Source organism: Rhinatrema bivittatum, chromosome 9 (assembly GCF_901001135.1).
Source record: "Rhinatrema bivittatum chromosome 9, aRhiBiv1.1, whole genome shotgun sequence".
NCBI lineage: Eukaryota > Metazoa > Chordata > Amphibia > Gymnophiona > Rhinatrematidae > Rhinatrema > Rhinatrema bivittatum.
The window spans coordinates 11,799,889-11,823,920 of NC_042623.1; the positions used below are offsets into that span (position 1 = coordinate 11,799,889).

The window sequence follows — 24,032 nt, forward strand, 5'->3', positions numbered from 1 at the left end:
CATTTGCGCAGTATCTGTGCAGCAAGCGTGCACTCTTTACCATCCTCCTTGATTGCAGTGTCAATACAGTTTTATTTTATTGCTCATACGCTCACTAGCAGCGGCAGATCAGGATCCAGTACAAATGGTGAATTCCACGCACTGTGCATGGCAGGTAAGCCTGGATACCTGCGGTAGTAGCAGCACATCAGGCCAGCCTTCCATTATCTCCCCGTATGTGGCCATCCTACCATACATAAGGTCATTCCTTTATTCGTATTCCTTGATTAGAAAGTAAGGGACTTTTTATTCCTGAAAATGTTTGTAAGAAAAATCTAGTCTTTAAGGGGTTAAATTGTGGTTTTCAATGTCAGTATGGTCAAGCAATTTGACTTAATCTTCAAAGAGTGACAAATTGCCCCAATAATAGTCATTGCTTGTACCTGAGATATTCTCAAGGATGAGCATGTGTAATTGTGGGGAAGGGAAATTCAAAACCAGCAGAGCAAAATTAAATGTGATTGTGGCATTTATTAAACCTACCTTTGTCTCAAATTGATTAAAAAATTCCGTTTACATCTTTCCCAGAGCAGGGGTGACTAAGGCTGCAGCTGTGGCCCTAATGTCTCCTTTACATAACTGCCTTTGATAAAAGCACAATCGGGCCCATACAGTACAGTTTGCTCCGATGGAGTGCACTGTTAACACGCCATTGGACGCGCGTTTTCCCTTACCCCTTATTCAGTAAGGGGACGAAAACGCGAGTCCAACCCGCCGAACCTAATAGCGCCCGCAACATGCAAATGCATGTTGATGGCCCTATTAGGTATTCCCTGCTGAAAGAAAGAATAGTGAACTATCTACAGTCAGGAGAATTGCTGGACCAGAGGCAGAATGGATTCACCAGATTTGTCCTGACAGACAAATCTGATTGACTTTTTTGACTGGGTAACTAGGGAATTGGATCGAGGAAGAGCGCTTGATGTAATCTACTTGGATTTCAGCAAAGCTTTTGATACGGTCCCGCACAGGAGGCTGGTGAATAAAATGAGAAGCTTAGGAGTGAGTGCCGAGGTGGTGACCTGGATTGCAAACTGATTGACGGACAGAAGACAGCGTGTGATGGTAAATGGAACTTACTCTGAAGAGAGAGCGGTGTTAAGCGGAGTGCCACAGGGATCTGTATTGGGACTGGTTCTGTTAAATATCTTTGTGAGCGACATTGCGGATGAGATAGAAGGTAAGGTTTCTTTTTGCGGATGACACCAAGATCTGCAACAGAGTGGACACGCTGGAAGGAGTAGAGAGAATGAGACTGGATTTAAGGAAGCTGGAAGAGTGGTCGAAGATATGGCAGCTGAGATTCAATGCTAAGAAGTGCAGTGTCATGCATATGGGGTGTGGAAATCCAAAAGAACTGTATTCAGTGGGGGTGAAGGGCTGATGTGCATGGAGCAGGAGAGAGACCTTGGGGTAATTGTGTCTAACGATCTGAAGTAAGCGAGCAATGTGACAAGGCAATAGCTAAAGTCAGACGAATGCTGGGCTGCATAGAGAGAGGAGTATCGAGTAAGAAAAGGGAAGTGATTATCCCCTTGTACAGGGCCTTGTTGAGGCCTCACCCGGAGTACTGTGCTCAGTTCTGGAGACCGTATCTCCGAAGGGACAGAGACAGGATGGAGGCGGTCCAGGGAAGGGCGACCAAAAAGGTGGATGGTCTTCATCAAATGACTTATGAGGAGAGATTGAAGAATCTAAATATGTACACGAAAGGAGGGGCAGAGGTGATATGATACAGACTTTCAGATACTTGAAAGGTTTTAATGATCCAAGGACAACAACAAACCTTTTCCATTGGAAAAAAAATCAGCAGAACCAGGGGTCACGATTTGAAGCTCCAGGGTGGAAGACTCAGAACCAATGTCAGGAAGTATTTCTTCACGGAGAGGGTGGTGGATGCCTGGAATGCCCTTCCGGAGGAAGTGGTGAAGACCAAAACTGTGAAGGACTTCAAAGGGGCATGGGATAAACACTGTGCATCCATAAAGTCTAGAGGATGTGAATGAAGAGAGGGTGGCTTGCGGAAATAATACCCTTATTGAATAAACATACACACGGTTAATGCGACTCCAACATTGCTCTATGCTTCAACGGCAAGAGGAAATGTGGCAAAAAGGATTTGCATTCACAAAAAAGCGGGGAGTAGCTTGCTTGATACGGTGGTTACTACCCCAAACCAAATAAGCCTGATACTTCACTTTCAATGCATATCCAGCGTAGCTCTCTGCTTCAACAGCAGGGGGAATAAAGAAAAGATGATTTATATTCAGACAGCAACCAACAAGGACTGAATTACATAGTCTGGGTAAACAAATAAGCGTGGAAGTAGCTTGCTTATTGTGGCAGTTACTACCCCTAACCAAATAAGCTAGATACTTCACTTAGATGCAGCACTGCTCTCTACATTAAGGCAGGGGTGGAAGGGAAATAGAACCAAAAGGTTACTAAGGGCCAAGAGTAACAGATAAGTATGAGAGAAAAAAAAGTGTGAAAGCTTGCTGGGCAGACTGGATGGGCCGTTTGGTCTTCTTCTGCTGTTGTTTCTGTGGGATTGGGAGTGGAGCGTTTGGGACAGAGGATATGGGCTGACCAGGGACACATGCCAGATCATCTGACAGATTATTTGTATTGTAAACCGTAACATTCACTTGCATGAAATGGTGGCAAATCACACAGACTCAAGATCTTCAGACAGTCATGAACTCTTAAAGCACAAGTTGCTCTCTTTTGCTTCTTGAATTAGTCACATTTGCAGGCAGTAATTTTATATGGACCCAAAAAGCAAATCGGAAGCCGATCCAGTTGGCTGTGATACAGTAAAGACAATGAGACAATGAGAATCGGACGATCAGAAGAAGCCCTTTATTTCAATGCCCGACTCTGGCCGAGTTTCGCTCATAGAGCTGCCTCAGGGGCAATTCAATTAGCAGGACTTAAAATATGCCTGCAGGGCTGCTGTCACACTGTCAGAAGGAATGTCAGAGTGCTCTGCAGACACTAATGATATTGTGACAGTGTGACAGCAGCCCTGCAGGCATATTTTAAGTCCTGCTAATTGAATTGCCCCTGAGGCAGTAATTTTATATGGACAGTTCTAGCCTCATCCATTTTTATGGCATTGTTTTGATACTGTTGGGTGTTTTCCCAGTGTGGTTTTAATACATCTGAACCCTGATTAACCTTTTTTCCCTTCCTCATTTTTTCCCCCCAGTAACTGTGGCCTGGGATTGATTGTATGTAGATGCTGTGTGCATAGAAACATAACAGCAGAAAAAGACCATACAAACTATCTCACATCTACAATCTCTGCCACTCCCTTCGAGGTCCCATGTTACTGGCCCTGCCCTAGCTACTGTTTTCATACATTCAGGGCTCCATCCACCCAAGAGATGGCAGCATGGATGGTTTTAGAAGTATGAAATAGCAAAGTGTGTGGAAATCTTCTTTCAATGAATAGAATCCAGATTAGCAGGGGAGGGAGGGAATGGTTTATCGCTCCTTCACCCCAGCTTTGATTGTTGCTGCTTGATATTGCACACTCATTCTTGGCGAGCGTCTTGGAAATGTCCAGACTATTGGCTCGCCAGTCCCTGTTTAGCTTCCATGTTGCATTGTAGCTGTATCTCCTGACCAGCCTGTAAAGTTACATCTGCCTTTGCATTCTCTGCATAGCGGTGGCTTCAGACACTGGTCTGATCTCCATAAAGTTCAAAGTCTTAATGTAAATTGGTTTCAACTAGTTTTATGGTGCTTGATGTCCTCTCCGAAGTATTTTGCTAGTGTGATGGTTCTTTGGGGCCTGCCATGTTTACTTAACTCGCTAGATAAAACCACCTTTAACTGGTTCTCTTTGCATCTCAGCAATAAAGCCTTGAGAGCCCAGGCTTGCCTTCTATCTTTAGCTGCTGTTAATGTATTTATGAGCCTCACAAACAAGCTGTAATTTCATGTGTAGTATTAAAAGCAGTTAACTGCTTGCTGAGGTCAATAAACCAAACAAATATAGCAAGGGCCTGGCCTTTTAAGTTTTAATTGATGAGAACAGAGGGTACCCTCTGATCATCAGTACGGAGGTTGGCAGCTCTGGTGCACCAGTCTTCTCTGTGCTCAGCTTTCCAGATCTTGACCATTTTTAATGTTATCGCCCCAAGCTGCTCTCTGGTCGTCGTCCCTCCCCTCCGCTCTCTTCTTGCTTTGTTCATGCTCTCAGTATTAAATTATTTAATTTGCCACCAGAGCCTCTGATTACATGAGAAGCAAATCTCATTTTCCTATTGGCAAGTTCTGCTCGGGTCCTTCATGTAACTTCACAGGCAATCCAGTGCTTTGCTTAAACAGAGCTTGCTTAGTCTGCTTGCTTTGGATTTGGTTTTATTTTCAAGCTGTTCTTCGTGCTTTGATAAAATAAAACGGGGGAGACTTTAAAAAGACTTCTTGCATGGCTTACCATTCTTTATGGTGCTGATGGGCTTTTATTCTGCACATGGAAATCTCGAGGTTTATACAACCCATCTGACTAAGCCCAGAGTTTTGCTACATTTCTTTTATCTGCCACCTCCTCCCTCCTCACCAAGATGTCTATTAGTGGGGAAATGAACCACAAAGACTTGAGTCCTAATTGTGAACTAGATGTTTAATGGGTCCACAAGAATTAATTGCCCCAGACTTAGCTTTTTACGAGAGCCTTCCTGGCCCTGGAGATTTTCCATGCGTCTAGCAGTCTGAGAAGGCTGCATTTTGTTTTGCTGTTCAGGTCCTGAATATTTGCCGCATGGAATGAATATCTGCATTGTAGCCACAAATAAGGTTGCCACTGTATAACTTACTATATATGTTAAGTGGAGAGCCACAGCGATTGATTTTGGGACCAGTACTGTTCAATATCTTTGAGTGATACTGTGGAAGGGATAGAAGGTAAAGTTTGTCTGTTTGCAGATGATACTAAGATCTGCAACAAAGTGCACATGCCAGAAGGAGAAGAGATAATGAAAAGTGATTTAAGAAAACTTGAAGAGTGGTCAAAGATTTGGCAGCTGGGATTCAATGCCAAGCAATGCAGAGTCCTGCACCTAGGATGTAGTAATCCAAAAGAGCTGTACGTGATGGGGGGTGAGAGACTACTGTGCATGGACTGGGAGAGGGACCTTGGAGTGACTGTGTCTGGTGATCTGAAGGCAGCGAAGCAATGTGAGAAGGCAGTAGCTAAAACCAGAAAGATGCTGGGCTGCATAGAGAGAGAGATAACTATTATTTATTATTTAGCATTTTTATATACCGAAATTCATGTAGCAGAGTTACAAATCAATTCGGTTTACATTTTAACATTAACATGCATGTAAGAATGCTATTACATAGAACAAGGAGTATATAACTAGCAGGAAAAAGAAAGTGATGATCCTCTTGTACAGGTCCTTGGTGAGGCCTCACCTGGAGTACTGTGTTCAATTCTGGAGACCGTATCTCGGAAGGGACAGAGACAGGATGGAGGCGGTCCAGGGAAGGGCGACCAAAATGGTGGGGAGTCTCCATCAAATGACTTATGAGGAGAGGCTGAAGGACCTGAATATGCATACCCTGGAGGAGAGGAGAAGCAAGGGAGATGTGATACAGACCTTCAGATACCTGTTAGATATTAACGATGCTCAAACTTCAAACCTTTTCCTTTGGAAGGGAAACAGTAGAATTAGGGGTCACGATATGAAGCACGGGGGGAGATGAATCTGAAGCAATATCAGGAAATAAAAACTTGGCTTTTTAAAAAAGCATTCCCAGAACTGGATTAAATTCTCCACCCATCAGCATAAACACAAAAGTTAGTGAACTGTAACAAAAACCCACTAACTTCACACGCAGTGACAACAACATATTATTATACTTCACTACAATTCATATTTGGTCAATCTTTCCTACCCATCTATATTTTATAATTTTATACATATTTATTAATTGATACAGTTGGCTAAAATGTTAATATTCTTTCTTTAATTTCCTCCCCTTTCAGATCCTAGTTATTTTTCCTTGTTTTTTGTAACTTCCTCACATCCTAAATATTGTTACAATGTTTTTATTTGTTAAGTTTCTTATTATTTTTGATGTCGAATTGGGAAATGTTCTACCATGTTACTCTCTGCAGTTATTCACATTGTTAATTGTAAACCGGGTTGATGTGATTCATATCATGAAACTCGGTATAATAAAAATAATAAATAAATAAATAAATTAAATAAATACATATTTCTTCATGGAGAAGGTGGGGGATGACTGGAATGCCCTTCGAGAAGAGGTAAAGAAGGCAAGAACAGTTAATGATTTAAAAAAGATATGGGACAAACTGCAGATCCCTAAAAACTTAAAGGCATAAGAACATAAGACTTGCCATACTGGGTCAGACCAAAGGTCCATCAAGCCCAGTTTCCAGGTCACAAGTACCTGCCAGAATCCCAAGGAGTAGATAGTATCCATGCTGCTTATCCCAGGGAAGTTCACCTTAATGGTTTATGAACTTTTCTGCCAGGAACTTGTCCAAATAGAAACATAGAAATGACGGCAGAAGAAGACCAAACGGCCCATCCAGTCTGCCCAGCAAGCTTCACACACTTTTTTCTCTCATACTTATCTGTTTCTCTTAGCTCTTGGTTCTATTTCCCTTCCACCCCCACCATTAATGTAGAAAGCAGTGATGGAGCTGCATCCAAGTGAAATATCTAGCTTGATTAGTTAGGAGTAGTAGGGGTAGTAACCGCCGCAATAAGCAAGCTACACCCATGCTTATTTGTTTTACTCAGACTATGTTATACAGCCCTTATTGGTTGTTTTTCTTCTCCCCTGCCATTGAAGCAGAGAGCTCTGCTGGATGTGTGTGTAGTATCAGTTTTTTCTTCTCCCCTGCCGTTGAAGCAGAGAACTATGCTGTATATGCATAGAAATTGAAGTAACAGGCTTATTTGGTTTGGGGTAGTAACCGCCGTAACAAGCCAGCTACTCCCCCCTTTGTGAGTGCCGATCCTTTATTCCACATTTCCTCTTGCTGTTGAAGCTAGAACGATGTTGGAGTCACAGTAAGCATGTGTACGTTTATTGAATAAGGGTATTGTCTCCAGGCAGTAGCCATCATTCTGGCGAGTCACCCACTCTTCATTGGCGGCCTCTTGACTTTATGGATCCACAGTGTTTATCCCACGCCCCTTTGAAGTCCTTCACAGTTCTGGTCTTCACCACATCCTCCGGAAGGGCATTCCAGGCATCCACCACCCTCTCCGTGAAGAAATACTTCCTAACATTGGTTCTGAATCTTCCTCCCTGGAGCTTCAAATCGTGACCCCTGGTTCTGCTGATTTTTTTCCTACGGAAAAGGTTTGTCGTTGTCTTTGGATCATTAAAACCTTTCAAGTATCTGAAAGTCTGTATCATATCGCCTCTGCTCCTCCTTTCCTCCAGGGTGTACATATTTAGATTCTTCAATCTCTCCTCGTACGTCATCCGATGAAGATCCTCCACCTTCCTGGTCGCCCTTCTCTGTACCGCTTCCATCTTGTCTTTTTGTAGATACGGTCTCCAGAACTGAACACAGTACTCCAGGTGAGGCCTCACCAAGGACAAGGGAATAATCACTTCCCTTTTCTTACTCGATATTCCTCTCTCTATGCAGCCCAGCATTCTTCTGGCTTTTACTATAGCCTTGTCGCATTGTTTCGCAGACTTCATATCATTAGACACTATCACCCCAAGGTCCCTCTCCTGCTCCGTGCACATCAGCCTTTCCCCCCCCCCCCCATCGAATACAGTTCATTCGGGTTTCCACTCCCCATATGCATGACTTTGCACTTCTTGGCATTGAATCTCAGCTGCCATATCTTCGACCACTCTTCCAGTTTCCTTAGATCCCGTCTCATTCTCTCCACTCCTTCCGGCGTGTCCACTCTGTTGCAGATCTTAGTGTCATCCGCGAAAAGACAAACATTGCCTTCTATCCCGTCCGCAATGTCGCTCACAAAGATATTGAACAGGACCGGTCCCAACACCGATCCTTGTGGTACACCACGTAAAACCGCTCTCTCTTCAGAGAAGGTTCCATTTACCATCACACATTGTCTTCTGTCCGTCAACCAATCTGTCCGTCAACCAATCTTTTTTTAAACGCAGCTACACCAACAGCTTTCACCACATCCTCTGGCAATGAATTCCAGAGCTTAATTATGCATTGTGTAAAAAAATATATATTTTCTCTTATTAATTTGAAATGTATCACCTTGTAACTGCATTTTGTGCCTCCTAATATTTGTACTCTTTGAAATAGTAAACAACTGATTAACGTTTATTCATTCTATTCCACTCATTATTTTATAGACCTTTATCATATCTCCGCTCAGCCGTCTCCTCCAAACTGAAGAGTCCTAACCTCTTTAGTCTTTCCTCATAGGGGACTCGTTCCATCCCCTTTATCATATTGGTCGCCCTTCTCTGTACCTTTTCTAATTCTGCTACATCTTTCTTTTATTTTATTTTATTTATTTAAGACTTTTATATACCAACATTCAAGACGAAAGTCCCATCATGCTGGTTCACAAGAAACAGGAGTGCAGTTATAATAAATAAAACTTAACAACTTGAACAATGGTGCAGAAAAAGCAGTTACATGTAACAAGGGAATATAGAACTTGGATTAAGAAGGAAGATGAAGATCAGATAACTACATATAATAACATTGTAAGAGGTGGCTATTAATGATATTGCTAGCGAAGTGTGTTGATTGATGGGAGTTAAATAATGTTGGAGTTAGGAAAGGCCCATTCTTGAGATGTGGTGACCAGAACTGCACACAATACTCAAGATGAGGTTGCACCATGGAGTGATACAGAGGCATTATGATATTCTCTGTTTTATTCTCCATTCCTTTCCTAATAATCCCCAGCATTCTGTGTGTGTATGATATATGAACACAAGATGAGGATGCACCATGGAGTGATACAGAGGCATTATGATATTCTCTGTTTTATTCTCCAGTCCTTTCCTAATAATCCCCAGCATTCTGTTTGTGTATGATATATGAACACAAGATGAGGATGCACCATGGAGTGATACAGAGGCATTAGGATATTCTCTGTTTTATTCTCCATTCCTTTCCTAATAATCCCCAGCATTCTGTTTGTGTATGATATATGAACACAAGATGAGGATGCACCATGGAGTGATACAGAGGCATTATGATATTCTCTGTTTTATTCTCCATTCCTTTCCTAATAATCCCCAGCATTCTGTTTGTGTATGATATATGAACACAAGATGAGGATGCACCATGGAGCGATACAGAGGCATTATGATATTCTCTGTTTTATTCCCAGTACGTACCAGGATCAGTCCAGACAGCTGGGTTATGCCTCCCCTCCAGCAGATGGAGTCAGAGAGAAAACTGAAAGCACCCCCTAGATATACTGGTGTGCCTCCTGCGGTCCTTCAGTATATTCTCTGACTCCAGCAGATTGAGAGGCATAACCTGCGGTTCTGGTCTGGTCAGTTTCTTGGTACTGGAAAAAAAAAAAAAAAGAAAAGGGGGAGACAAGGGACAAGATCAATTGGTTCGTCTTTTCTGTCCTCTGTCTGCCTGTTTGTCTTTGTTAATTGTCTTGCGCTGCGAGTTTAGTGGTTAAGTGTGGGGCAGGCTCGGAGGGTCATACCCTCCTCTTCTTCCCGGGATAGAGTGTCCGTGGGGCTGGGGGAGAGTTTACCGGTGGGCCGGTCACCCTCCCCCCCCATACCAGGGATTTGGCCCTGAAGGGGGTTTAAAAAAAAAAAAAAAAAAAAAGTCAATCTGAAGTGTCATTTAAGACCTGTTGGGGACAGGCAGTGAGCTCCCCTGCTTAACCCCGAACAAAAAGCCTGCCCGTGCCCTTTCGGACCCCGGAGGGGGTGGCTAGTCCACCCGGCGCGCGTTAGCTTCCGAATTTCTGCTCACCAGAGTTTTTTTCTTTTGGCGCCATTTTCGCCGTCACTTCAGGGCTCACTCCTAGGATGCCGCGATCCTCGGCTTGCCAGACATGTGGGGAGGCGGGGGCGCGACTCTCCCGCGAGGGTCTCTGCCCCCGATGTCTTCCCGGGGGCGAGGGACCCTCGGGGGGGCCGAGCGCTGCCCGCAGCCGCTCTCCTCGCCCCTCTGCGTCGCGGCAGAGCAGCGCCTCAGGCAGCCGGTCTTCGGCCCCTCCTCCCTCGGGGAGGAGTGCGGCGGCCATCTTGGCCACGCGGCAGGAGGATTTTTCAGCTTCGGAGGAGGAGAACTCCCCTCCCCCCTCGCCGGACGCACGCAGCCCGCGCTCTCAGCCCGATGTGGGGTCGCCTCGAGGCCCCCCCTCAGCGGATGCCCCGAAGAAAGGTTTTAAAAGGTCAGTGCCTTTTTCGTCGGAGTTTGTGCTTTTAATGCACAAGGCGTTTTTACAGGCAGAGTCCGGCTGGGAGCTGGAGGTGCCCCCTCCCCCGAAGGTGCCCAAAAAGTCTCCCCTACCCCAGGGGAGTCCTCCGGGGGTGGGGTCTGCCGGGGCTACGGCTCCCCGCCCGCGGGGGGGGGGGAGCTGAGGACCTGAGCGATACAGGGGCCGCTCCAGAGTCCCCGGGGGCTCCGGATTTGCTAACGACGGACGAGCAGGGGTCCGTAGAGGGGGATGACCCTCAGGTGCTCCGTCTATTTGCTAAGGAGGAGTTAAGTGCCCTTATTCTCCACGTGCTGCAGGAGCTAGAATTAACGACGCCGCCTCAAGAGGCGGACTCGTCCACGGGGGATATCGCGATGGCAGGGCTTCGGGCCCCTCCTCAGACTTTTCCTTTCCATCACAAGGTGCTGCAGATTGTCTCGAAGGAATGGGAACTGCCAGAGGCTTCCCTGCGCGTGACTCGAGCCATGGAAAAGTTATATCCCTTACCTAAGGATTCTTTGGAACTGTTGAAGACACCCGCGGTAGATTCGGCTGTCACGGCTGTGGTCAAGCATACGACTATCCCCGTGACGGGGGGTATAGCGCTGAAGGACCTCCAAGACCGCAAGCTTGAGGTCTTATTAAAGCGTATTTTTGATGTGGCGGCACTGGGGGTCCGAGCGGCGGCTTGCAGCAGCCTTGTACAGAGGGCCAACCTCCGCTGGGTTCAACAGCTGCTGACCATGCAGGAGCTACCTCCGGGTGAGGCTGAGCAGGCGAATTGTGTTGAAGCGGCGGTCGCTTATACAGCGGATGCCTTGTATGACTTGTTGCGCACATCGGCTCGTATTATGTCCTCGGCGGTCTCAGCCAGGAGGTTGCTGTGGCTCCGTCGTTGGTCGGTGGATGCCACCTCCAAGGCGAGGTTAGGTTCCTTTCCCTTTAAGGGCAAGTTGCTGTTCGGCGACGAGCTGGACCAGCTCATTAAGGATCTGGGTGACAACAAGGTTTACAAGCTGCCGGAGGATAAGCCTCGGCAACCTCGGTCGTTTGGTAACGCCAGGGCTCGCTTTCGTGGACAAAGGCGTTTCCGTGGGGGAAGAGGAGGTTCCTTCTCCCAGCGGCAGCAGGCGACGAGATCCCAGGCCTGGTCTTCTTCTTCCTTTCGTGGCAGGAGGCCTCTACGTGGAGGCTCTTCCCAAGGCTTTCCTGCCATCAAGCCCGCACAATGAAGGTGCGCGGGCCCACTCCTCCGTGCCCGTTATCGGAGGTCGGTTGTCCCGGTTCTGGGAGGAGTGGGCCGCAATTACTTCGGATCAATGGGTCCTCGACGTGGTTCGGTACGGCTACGAGTTGGATTTTGTACGTCCCCTCCGGGATCTCTTCCTGGTATCGCCGTGCGGGCCCATAGAAAAACAGGTAGCTATAGCCCAAACGGTCGCCCATCTACAGGCTCTGGGGGCGGTGGTTCCGGTTCCCTGGGACCAGCTCAGGACGGGTCGGTATTCCATATACTTCCTGGTGCCCAAGAAGGAGGGCACCTTCCGACCCATTCTGGATCTCAAGGGAGTAAACAAGGCGTTGCGTGTGCCCCGCTTCCGGATGGAGACCCTCCGGTCTGTTATTGCGGCCGTCCACAAGGGAGAATTCTTGGCTTCTTTGGATCTGACAGAGGCCTATCTGCACATCGGAATAAGAGAACGGCATCAAAGGTACTTGAGGTTCATGGTAATGGGGGACCACTACCAGTTTTGCGCCCTCCCCTTCGGGTTGGCCACCGCGCCGAGGGTGTTCACCAAAGTTCTCGTGGTGGTAGCGGCTTCCCTCCGCCGGCAAGGCGTCCTGGTACATCCCTATCTCGACGATTGGCTCATTCGAGCGAAGTCGCACGAGGCATGCACCCGGGCGGTCTCCTTAGTGGTGCGCCAGCTGCAGAGGTTGGGTTGGGTAGTCAACTTCGCGAAGAGCAGACTCGAACCAACCCAACAGCTGGAGTTCCTGGGAGCTCGGTTCGACACCTTGATGGGCAAGGTTTTTCTTCCGCAGCAACGCATGCTCAATCTCATGACTCAGGTACGACGTCTGTTAGAGCTCGAGATTCCCACGGTCTGGGATTATTTACAAGTCATTGGTCATATGGTGTCTACTATGGAAATGGTACAATGGGCTTTTGCGCATATGCGTCCGTTACAAAGAGCGCTTCTATCTCGCTGGGATCCCCGCTCGGAGGAGTACGGGATGGAATTGCCTTTGCTGGAGCCGGCTCGCTCCAGTCTCTCTTGGTGGTTGATTCCGGCCAATCTCCTACAGGGGGTGGACCTCGAACCCCCGTCTTGGTTGGTGGTGACGACGGATGCCAGCCTGTCGGGCTGGGGTGCGGTCTGCCAGTCCCGTGCAGTCCAGGGCACCTGGTCAGCACTCCAGGCGACTTGGTCCATAAACCGCTTGGAGACCAGAGTGGTCCGCCTGGCCTTGCGTTGTCTCCTTCCGCTGGTACGCGGACGAGCAGTAAGAGTTCTGTCGGACAATGCGACCACAGTGGCGTACATAAATCGACAAGGAGGCACGAAAAGCCAAGCAGTAGCGTCCGAGGCGGCGCTGTTGATGTCCTGGGCGGAAAGGCACATAGAGCGTCTCGCGGCCACCCACATCGCCGGCGTGGACAACGTTCAGGCGGATTACCTCAGCCGGCAGCACCTAGATCCAGGAGAATGGGAGATCTCGTTGGAAGCGATGGCTCTCATTGCGCGGCGTTGGGGGACTCCGCGCTTGGACCTCATGGCGACTCGTCAAAATGCAAAGGCGGCACGCTTCTTCAGTCGGAGAAGGGAGCACGCGTCAGAAGGGGTGGACGCGCTAGCCCTTCCGTGGCCTCGTCACATTCTTCTTTATGTGTTCCCTCCGTGGCCGCTGGTGGGGAAAGTGCTAAGGCGCATAGAGTCCCATCACGGTCCGGTGATTCTCGTGGCTCCGGAATGGCCGCGGCGCCCGTGGTTCGCGGATCTGGTCAACTTGGCAGTCGACGGCCCACTGCGTCTCGGTCATCTTCCCAATCTCCTTCGGCAGGGTCCAGTATTTTTCGATCTGGCGGATCGTTTTTGTCTGGCGGCTTGGCTTTTGAGAGGAAGCGGTTGAAGAAGAGAGGTTATTCGGACGCGGTGGTGTCTACTCTCCTTCGGGCACGTCGATCTTCCACTACTCTCGCCTACGCGAGGGTTTGGAAGGTTTTCCATGATTGGTGTGACACGGCAGGTACGTCGGCCAGACGTTCGTCAGTGGCGGATATCCTTATGTTCTTACAGGATGGATTGAAGAAGGGGTTGGCGTATAATTCGCTTCGAGTTCAGGTGGCGGCTTTGGGCTGCTTGAGGGGTAAGGTCGAAGGTTCTTCCCTTGCGAGTCATCCAGATGTGGCTCGTTTTTTGCGAGGGGTTAGAAACTTGCGTCCTCCCGTCAGGCTTCCCTGTCCGTCTTGGAACTTGAACTTGGTACTCCGCGGTTTGTGTGTGGCTCCGTTTGAACCGCTTAAGGCGGCTTCTTTGAAGGATCTCACCCTTAAGACTGTTTTCCTTGTCGCCATTTCCTCGGCTCGTCGGGTGTCGGAGCTTCAGGCTCTCTCTTGCAGGGAACCGTTTTTTGCGCATTTCGGCGTCCGGGGTTTCCCTACGAACTGTTCCTTCCTTCCTACCTAAGGTGGTTTCCACGTTTCATGTCAACCAAACGGTGGAATTACCTTCCTTTTCGGACGAGGACCTACAGTCTGCTCAGGGTCGGGACTTGAGGCGTTTGGATGTCCGTCGGATTCTCTTACGCTATTTGGAGGTTACGAATGACTTTAGAAAGTCAGATCACCTTTTCGTGTTGTGGAGTGGACCCAGGAAGGGTCTTCAAGCGTCCAAAGCTACGATTGCACGCTGGTTGAAAAGTGCTATTGCATCCACGTATGTTGGCTGTGGTAAGCCTGTTCCCGCTGGACTTAAGGCTCATTCTCTGCGTTCTCAAGCGACTTCATGGGCAGAGAATCACTTGGTTTCGTGCCAAGAGATATGCAGGGCGGCCACATGGAAATCCTGGCATACTTTTTCCAGGCATTATCGCCTGGATGTCCGGGGACCTCCTGCAGAGTCCTTTGGGAGCAGTGTGATTCGAGCGGGACTCTCAGGGTCCCACCCCAGTTAAGGCGGCTCGGGTACATCCCAGCTGTCTGGACTGATCCTGGTACGTACTGGGAAAGGAAAATTAGGTTCTTACCTTTGCTAATTTTCATTCCAGTAGTACCATGGATCAGTCCAGACGCCCGCCCTTGGTGCTTCTGGGAGTCCGCTCGTAGTCTGTCGTTTTCATTGCAGTTTTCTGTCTTGTGTCGGTCGCCTCAGTGTCATGGGGCCGGTTGCTATTTTATAGCGTTCTTGTTGTACACTTGTGGTGTCCTGTTTGTTGTTTCTGGTTTTTTTTACCTGTTTCAAGGACGTGGCTACTTGATCTGGTCACTGTTTTAAAAAAAAAAAAAAAAAAAAAAAATTTTTTGTGGAAGGACTTTGTGTGTAGTGCTTCTGCTTTGATATCACATATACTGAAGGACCGCAGGAGGCACACCAGTATATCTAGGGGGTGCTTTCAGTTTTCTCTCTGACTCCATCTGCTGGAGGGGAGGCATAACCCAGCTGTCTGGACTGATCCATGGTACTACTGGAATGAAAATTAGCAAAGGTAAGAACCTAATTTTCCTTTCTCCATTCCTTTCCTAATAATCCCCAGCATTCTGTTTGTGTATGATATATGAACACAAGATGAGGTCGCACCATGGAGTGATACAGAGGCATTATGATATTCTCTGTTTTATTCTCCATTCCTTTCCTAATAATCCCCAGCATTCTGTTTGTGTATGATATATGAACACAAGATGAGGTCACACCATGGAGTGATACAGAGGCATTATGATATTCTCTGTTTTATTCTCCATTCCTTTCCTAATAATCCCCAGCATTCTGTTTGTGTATGATATATGAACACAAGATGAGGTCGCACCATGGAGTGATAGAGACATTATGATATTCTCTGTTTTATTCCCCATTCCTTTCCTAATAATCCCCAGCATTCTGTTTGTGTATGATATATGAACACAAGATGAGGATGCACCATGGAGTGACACAGAGACATTATGATATTCTCTGTTTTATTCTCCATTCCTTTCCTATTAATCCCCAGCATTCTGTGTGTGTATGATATATGAACACAAGATGAGGATGCACCATGGAGTGATACAGAGGCATTATGATATTCTCTGTTTTATTCTCCATTCCTTTCCTAATAATCCCCAGCATTCTGTTTGTGTATGATATATGAACACAAGATGAGGATGCGCCGTGGAGTGATACAGAGGCATTATGATATTCTCTGTTTTATTCTCCATTCCTTTCCTAATAATCCCCAGCATTCTGTGTGTGTATGATATATGAACACAAGATGAGGATGCACCATGGAGTGATACAGAGACATTATGATATTCTCTGTTTTATTCTCCATTCCTTTCCTAATAATCCCCAGCATTCTGTGTGTGTATGATATATGAACACAAGATGAGGTCGCACCATGGAGTGATACAGAGGCATTATGATATTCTCTGTTTTATTCTCCATTCCTTTCCTAATAATCCCCAGCATTCTGTTTGTGTATGATAAATGAACACAAGATGAGGATGCACCATGGAGTGATACAGAGGCATTATGATATTCTCTGTTTTATTCTCCATTCCTTTCCTAATAATCCCCAGCATTCTGTTTGTGTATGATATATGAACACAAGATGAGGATGCACCATGGAGTGATACAGAGACATTATGATATTCTCTGTTTTATTCTCCATTCCTTTCCTAATAATCCCCAGCATTCTGTTTGTGTATGATATATGAACACAAGATGAGGTCACACCATGGAGTGATACAGAGGCATTAGGATATTCTCTGTTTTATTCTCCAGTCCTTTCCTAATAATCCCCAGCATTCTGTTTGTGTATGATATATGAACACAAGATGAGGATGCACCATGGAGCGATACAGAGGCATTATGATATTCTCTGTTTTATTCTCCATTCCTTTCCTAATAATCCCCAGCATTCTGTGTGTGTATGATATATGAACACAAGATAAGGATGCACCATGGAGTGATACAGAGGCATTATGATATTCTCTGTTTTATTCTCCATTCCTTTCCTAATAATCCCCAGCATTCTGTTTGTGTATGATATATGAACACAAGATGAGGTCACACCATGGAGTGATACAGAGGCATTAGGATATTCTCTGTTTTATTCTCCAGTCCTTTCCTAATAATCCCCAGCATTCTGTGTGTGTATGATATATGAACACAAGATGAGGATGCACCATGGAGTGACACAGAGCCATTATGATATTCTCTGTTTTATTCTCCATTCCTTTCCTAATAATCCCCAGCATTCTGTTTGTGTATGATATATGAACACAAGATGAGGATGCACCATGGAGTGATACAGAGGCATTATGATATTCTCTGTTTTATTCTCCAGTCCTTTCCTAATAATCCCCAGCATTCTGTTTGTGTATGATATATGAACACAAGATGAGGATGCACCATGGAGTGATACAGAGGCATTAGGATATTCTCTGTTTTATTCTCCATTCCTTTCCTAATAATCCCCAGCATTCTGTCTGTGTATGATATATGAACACAAGATGAGGTCGCACCATGGAGTGATACAGAGGCGTTATGATATTCTCTGTTTTATTCTCCAGTCCTATCCTAATAATCTCCAGCATTCTGTTTGTGTATGATATATGAACACAAGATGAGGATGCACCATGGAGTGATACAGAGACATTATGATATTCTCTGTTTTATTCTCCATTCCTTTCCTAATAATCCCCAGCATTCTGTTTGTGTATGATATATGAACACGAGATGAGATCGCACCATGGAGTGATACAGAGACATTATGATATTCTCTGTTTTATTCTCCATTCCTTTCCTAATAATCCCCAGCATTCTGTTTGTGTATGATATATGAACACGAGATGAGGATGCACCATGGAGTGATACAGAGACATTATGATATTCTCTGTTTTATTCTCCATTCCTTTCCTAATAATCCCCAGCATTCTGTGAGTGTATGATATATGAACACGAGATGAGGTCGCACCATGGAGTGATACAGAGACATTATGATATTCTCTGTTTTATTCTCCATTCCTTTCCTAATAATCCCCAGCATTCTGTTTGTGTATGATATATGAACACGAGATGAGGATGCACCATGGAGTGATACAGAGACATTATGATATTCTCTGTTTTATTCTCCATTCCTTTCCTAATAATCCCCAGCATTCTGTGAGTGTATGATATATGAACACAAGATGAGGTCGCACCATGGAGTGATACAGAGACATTATGATATTCTCTGTTTTATTCTCCATTCCTTTCCTAATAATCCCCAGCATTCTGTTTGTGTATGATATATGAACACAAGATGAGGTCGCACCATGGAGTGATACAGAGACATTATGATATTCTCTGTTTTATTCTCCATTCCTTTCCTAATAATCCCCAGCATTCTGTTTGTGTATGATATATGAACACAAGATGAGGTCGCACCATGGAGTGATACAGAGACATTATGATATTCTCTGTTTTATTCTCCATTCCTTTCCTAATAATCCCCAGCATTCTGTTTGTGTATGATACATGAACACAAGATGAGGATGCACCATGGAGTGATACAGAGACATTATGATATTCTCTGTTTTATTCTCCATTCCTTTCCTAATAATCCCCAGCATTCTGTGAGTGTATGATATATGAACACAAGATGAGGTCGCACCATGGAGTGATACAGAGACATTATGATATTCTCTGTTTTATTCTCCATTCCTTTCCTAATAATCCCCAGCATTCTGTTTGTGTATGATATATGAACACGAGATGAGGATGCACCATGGAGTGATACAGAGACATTATGATATTCTCTGTTTTATTCTCCATTCCTTTCCTAATAATCCCCAGCATTCTGTGAGTGTATGATATATGAACACAAGATGAGGTCGCACCATGGAGTGATACAGAGACATTATGATATTCTCTGTTTTATTCTCCATTCCTTTCCTAATAATCCCCAGCATTCTGTGAGTGTATGATATATGAACACAAGATGAGGTCGCACCATGGAGTGATACAGAGACATTATGATATTCTCTGTTTTATCCTCCATTCCTTTCCTAATAATCCCCAGCATTCTGTTTGTGTATGATATATGAACACAAGATAAGGTCGCACCATGGAGTGATACAGAGACATTATGATATTCTCTGTTTTATTCTCCATTCCTTTCCTAATAATCCCCAGCATTCTGTTTGTGTATGATATATGAACACAAGATGAGGTCGCACCATGGAGTGATACAGAGACATTATGATATTCTCTGTTTTATTCTCCATTCCTTTCCTAATAATCCCAGCATTCTGTTTGTGTATGATATATGAACACAAGATGAGGATGCACCATGGAGTGATACAGAGACATTATGATATTCTCTGTTTTATTCTCCAGTCCTTTCCTAATAATCCCCAGCATTCTGTTTGTGTATGATATATGAACACAAGATGAGGATGCACCATGGAGTGATACAGAGACATTATGATATTCTCTGTTTTATTCTCCATTCCTTTCCTAATAATCCCCAGCATTCTGTTTGTGTATGATATATGAACACAAGATGAGGATGCACCATGGAGTGATACAGAGACATTATGATATTCTCTGTTTTATTCTCCATTCCTTTCCTAATAATCCCCAGCATTCTGTTTGTGTATGATATATGAACACAAGATGAGGTCGCACCATGGAGTGATACAGAGGCATTATGATATTCTCTGTTTTATTCTCCATTCCTTTCCTAATAATCCCCAGCATTCTGTTTGTGTATGATATATGAACACAAGATGAGGATGCACCATGGAGTGATACAGAGACATTATGATATTCTCTGTTTTATTCTCCATTCCTTTCCTAATAATCCCCAGCATTCTGTTTGTGTATGATATATGAACACAAGATGAGGATGCACCATGGAGTGATACAGAGGCATTATGATATTCTCTGTTTTATTCTCCATTCCTTTCCTAATAATCCCCAGCATTCTGTTTGTGTATGATATATGAACACAAGATGAGGTCGCACCATGGAGTGATACAGAGGCATTATGATATTCTCTGTTTTATTCTCCATTCCTTTCCTAATAATCCCCAGCATTCTGTTTGTGTATGATATATGAACACAAGATGAGGATGCACCATGGAGTGATACAGAGGCATTATGATATTCTCTGTTTTATTCTCCATTCCTTTCCTAATAATCCCCAGCATTCTGTTTGTGTATGATATATGAACACAAGATGAGGTCACACCATGGAGTGATACAGAGGCATTATGATATTCTCTGTTTTATTCTCCATTCCTTTCCTAATAATCCCCAGCATTCTGTTTGTGTATGATATATGAACACAAGATGAGGATGCACCATGTAGTGATACAGAGGCATTATGATATTCTCTGTTTTATTCTCCATTCCTTTCCTAATAATCCCCAGCATTCTGTTTGTGTATGATATATGAACACAAGATGAGGTCGCACTATGGAGTGATACAGAGGCATTATGATATTCTCTGTTTTATTCTCCATTCCTTTCCTAATAATCCCCAGCATTCTGTTTGTGTATGATATATGAACACAAGATGAGGTCGCACCATGGAGTGATACAGAGGCATTATGATATTCTCTGTTTTATTCTCCATTCCTTTCCTAATAATCCCGAGCGTCCTATTTGCTTTCTTGGCTGCTGCTGCCCACTGAGCAGAGGATTTCAACGTATTATCAGCGATGACTCCTGGATCCTTTTCCTGAGTGCTGACTCCTAATGTGGAACCTTGCATTTTGTAGCTATAATTTGGGTTTCTCTTCCCTAAGTGCATCACTTTGCACTTGTCTACATTAAATTTTGTTTGCCATTTGCAGGCCCAATCTCCCAAGGTCCTCTTGCAATTTCTCACAATCCTCTTGTGATTTGACAACTTTGAATAATTTTATGTCATCAGCAAATTTGATCACCTCACTTGTTCCCATTTCCAGGTCATTTATAAATATATTAAAAGGCATCTGTCCCAGAACAAATCCCTGGGGCACTCAACTCCATTGGGAAAATTTAAATCTATTTTGCTTATTCTCTTTTTCTGTCTTTTAACCAATTCCCAATCCACAACAGGACACTGCCCCCATCCCATTACATTTTAATTTCCTAAGATGTCTCTCATGAGAGACTTTGTCAAATGCTTTCTGTGTGGTATGATATAACATTTCTGCATGGGGTAACCTGCATGGAGCAGCAGTTATTATCCTTAACATAATGCATGGGGTAACTTGCACAGAGTGGCAGTTACTACCATAAGCGAATTGCTGGGCAGAGTGGATGGACCATTTGGTTTTTATCTGCCGTCATCACTGTGTTACTAGGTTAGTTTTTTAAGGATAATTTTTTTTTCACAAGGTTGTAATTCACTTTGGAAGCTGAACAGCTATGAATTGGAGAGTGAGAGGTATTGTGTAAGCCAAATTCTGTACATAGGGTGCATAAAGGAATTGCACTGGGGAATCTCTCAGAAGTAAATCATATCCTGTCTAGGCAAGAGGGTGAACCTGCACCTGAGAGAGGATGTTCAGGAGCAGAGTGCCTGTCTGTAAAACACTGCCTGTAATAGAGGCAGAAACCCAGATTTATTTGCCAGGCACTGTGAAAGCTGATTTATTGATAACAGTACTGGGGCAATCTGTGGAACTGCTTATGTCACCATAGTTTCTCTGTCCTCTTCCATATGTTCAGACTGGGCTGCCATTAGTGGCTGTGCATCGGTCTATGGCTTAGTAAAATGTGATTTTTCCAGTTATGTGATAGGTTTAGAAGTCAGACATACCTATTACAGTATGAAATCTCAAAGATTTCATACTGTAATAAGCCATCTTAGCCACCCTAACATATTCGTGTCTCTCTGGGGATTAATGGTGTATTAAAATGAGTGTGGCTGCTATCAGGCATGGTTAGTGAATGTAGCACATAAATGTGAAACCGAGGGCAGCTGATGTCAGCAGTCAGTATTATTGGAATTTAATATTGCACAGAAAGAAAGCATCTTGTCATGTAAAACTCTGCAAGTCTTGGGGCGGGAAGCGTTCTCAGGTTTGCACAGTGCCTTGAGTCCCCAGAGGGACACAGTAAACACCTCCAACATCTGTCGGCCCCACCCACTTCTTCCAGGCCTCCAATGTAAATAACGCTCACTGCCCTGCGTGCTTCTGGCTTCTGCGCTTCAGATGTGATTTCATTCCGTGGCAAAGAAGGCTTTTGGCTGTTGCTGCCTGTGGCAAGACTAAACAGGGTTCCAATTACAGCAGATTTTTGTAAATAAGGAAACTACAAAAGGTCTTTGTGTACTTTCTCGGCTCAGGTCCCTGTCGTTTGCTTCCACACAACAGAATGTGGTGAAGGTAGTCCGCCCACGTTACTTTACTCTTGTGGGTGAAGATGTGCACGGCTCAGTTACACCCAAACTTCAGCACCGTTTTCACTGTTCTTGCATAACAAAAGGCACAGGGCTTGATTTGCCCCACGTCTGGGGCTTAGAAAATATTCCTCAGCTTGGGTGAGTAAAAATATTTATGAAAACACAGCTCTGAGATCCTGCATATCTCAAAGGCTGGATAAAGCTGTCGTCCTCCCAAGTTCACACAATATTTTTCAGCCTCATTATACTATTCATGACGGTCATTGGCCCTCTTTAGTCAGTTGTTCCCCTGGTCACCAACATCTGGAATTGGGTAGAAGAGCTCAGAGCATGCAACTCGCACTAAGGGCAAGAAACCTAAAGCGCTTTTCCACTACCATCATAGGAAGAAATGAATCTAAGCGAGCAATAGAACTCTGTGCAAGAAACTAAAAGCACTTTTGCACTACCATCGTGGGAAGAAATGAATCTAAGCACATTCCTAAGGCCGTAGTTACTCAGGCGCTGAGAAAGTGTCCTCATGTATGGAAGTCGGAAGGTTCATGACAACCTGCACACTTTGGCAGGAGCCTGAGGCAGAAAAACTTCAGTGAGCCTCTCACGGCAAAAGGATGATTTCAAGAGGCCAGAGGTGCAGTGGGCACCATGTCAGCACTCCGTTCCTCTGTTCATTTGCTTGCTCAGAAGACTTACATTATCATTTACAAACACACAGGACACATTGCTTAAATAGTGCCCTCTACCTTTCCTCACCATCTACATGCAAGGACTCATTTTCTACTACACATCTCCAGGAGAACCTCACCCCAAGGGTCACATATTCATGTTCATGTGGAGGTTGTGCTTAACATATGGGCTTAATATCAGGATCTAGGAGACTTAACCACTGCATCTTTCACCTAAGGTGTTGTGTAAGGAAGGGTTTGCATTATGTATGCATATGTTAGCTTGATGTTTGAGAAATGATTGTATGGAGTAGTGCTAGCTAGTACAGTAAGTAAGCAGTATGAATTTGTCCTGTTTATCAGTGTAGCTGTACAGTATTCTAGTACTATATGTGCCTTTTAATAACCTTCCATTTATGGGGATGCATAGTCCCATGAATGTGTGCTGTGGATGAGACTAGTACATGTTAAAAAGGGTTTGCATGCATTCAGAAAGTGTGTAGCGTGTGTATGTGGGAGATGTGACTGGCTCGGATTCACATGTTTTCTCATAGACAGATTGAGAATATTTCAGAGCAGAGGTTCTCAACCCCAGTCTGGTTTTCAGGATATCCACAGTTAATATGCATGAGCTAGATTTACATATAAAGTATATCTCACGCATATTTTTTGTGGATATTCTGAAAACCCAACTTGACTGACTGTGTCTATAGAATGGATTGAGAATCAGACCTTCTGTGAGCGAGAAGTAGAGCTGTAAAGTGCAAGCTGAATTAGATGCCAAATAGGATGAAATATGTTTGTGTAGGTTAATGTAGTCATTGAAGTAAGCCAGAATAGTTTGTAATAAGCAAGTGTGGAGACTCTTTAGCAGTATTTAAAAATAAGGGAAGTTTTGTGATAAAGTGTTAATAGAATCAACCAGTAGCTGGCTGTGTCTGGCAGGCTGCAGGTACAGTAATAACTAGAAGTCCTGGCAGAAAGCAGGTACTCATGTAACTGGCTGTCTGGCAGGCTGCAGGTACAGTAATAACTAGAAGTCCTGGCAGAAAGCAGGTACTCATGTAACTGGCTGTCTGGCAGGCTGCAGGTACAGTAATAACTAGAAGTCCTGGCAGAAAGCAGGTGCTCATGTAACTGGCTGTGTCTGGCAGGCTGCAGGTACAGTAATAACTAGAAGTCCTGGCAGAAAAGCAGGTGCTCATGTAACTGGCTGTGTCTGGCAGGCTGCAGTACAGTAATAGCTAGAGGTCCTGGCAGAAAGCAGGTGCTCATGTAACTGGCTGTGTCTGGCAGGTACAGTAATAACTAGAAGTCCTGGCAGAAAGCAGGTACTCATGTAACT

The 24,032-nt window shown here is 44.9% G+C and overlaps 1 protein-coding gene across 1 annotated transcript in view; it reads left to right on the forward strand.

Moving 5' to 3' along the window:
* The window catches only part of LOC115099014 (regulator of nonsense transcripts 2-like), a 91,576-nt gene that overhangs the window by 23,435 nt on the left and 44,109 nt on the right, over positions 1–24,032 (forward strand). The gene's annotated exons all lie outside the window — the stretch shown is intronic.